Below are 1,027 nucleotides of genomic sequence, written 5' to 3' on the forward strand. Positions count from 1 at the left end.
GTATTGAGTACATAATTCAATAATACATTAGAAATGGATGTCAAAAGCTGACTTGTAAATACTGCAAATAAGCAACCATGCAGTTGGTACAGCGTGGCTGAGCATGTGACAGCAGTAAGGTAGATAGATAGATCAGTGATTTTTCAACCACTGTACTGCGGCACACTAGTGTACGGTGAGATAGTCTGGTGTGCCGTGGGAAATTATGCAACTTCCCCTAATTGGTCCAAAAATATTTTTTGCAAATATATAATCATAATAATGTGCCATTGTCTAGTGCCTGTGCTGTCTTGTAATACTCAATATCAGTAGGTGGCAGCTGGTAGTTCATTGCGTTGTCGGAACACGTCAAGGACGGGTTTTCGTGATCCCAACATGCAGAGCACAGCGGGAGACAGCGTGCAGGTAAAAAGGTATGTAGCGCTTAAACCAAAAATCAACAAAAAGGCAAGTCCCGCGAAGAAAAGGCACTGAAGCATAGGGATGGCTATGTAAAACAAAAGTTAAACTGAAGTGGCTACAAAGTCAACAAAAACAGAATGCTGGACGACAGCAAAAAAATACAGCGTGTGGAGCAAAGACGGCGTCCACAAAGTACATCCGTACTTGACATGACAATCAACAATGTCCCGACAAAGAAGGATGGCCTACGCACAACCTAAATAGTTTTGATCGCGAAAACAGAGCAGGTTCGGGAAATAGCACTCAAAAGAAGGCGTGAAGCTGCTACAGGAGAACATCAACAAAAGAGGAAATGTCACAAAATAACAGCGCAAGACAGGAACTAAAGCAAGACACACAGGAAACAACAATAAACTCAAAACAAGGCCACACAACCTGGTGGAGTTTCATGTTTTAACCTTTTCTGCTGGTGGTGTGCCTCTGTATTTTTTTTAATGAAAAAAATGTGCCTTGGCTCAAAAAAGTTTGAAAAACACTGAGATAGATGACTCACGAGGGTCTATTTTATTTAGATGCTCCCATCGCGTAAATATACTGCGGCAATTGGTTTGACAGTCTGTGGAGT

This window comes from Nerophis ophidion, linkage group LG10, assembly GCF_033978795.1.
Source record: "Nerophis ophidion isolate RoL-2023_Sa linkage group LG10, RoL_Noph_v1.0, whole genome shotgun sequence".
Lineage (NCBI taxonomy): Eukaryota > Metazoa > Chordata > Actinopteri > Syngnathiformes > Syngnathidae > Nerophis > Nerophis ophidion.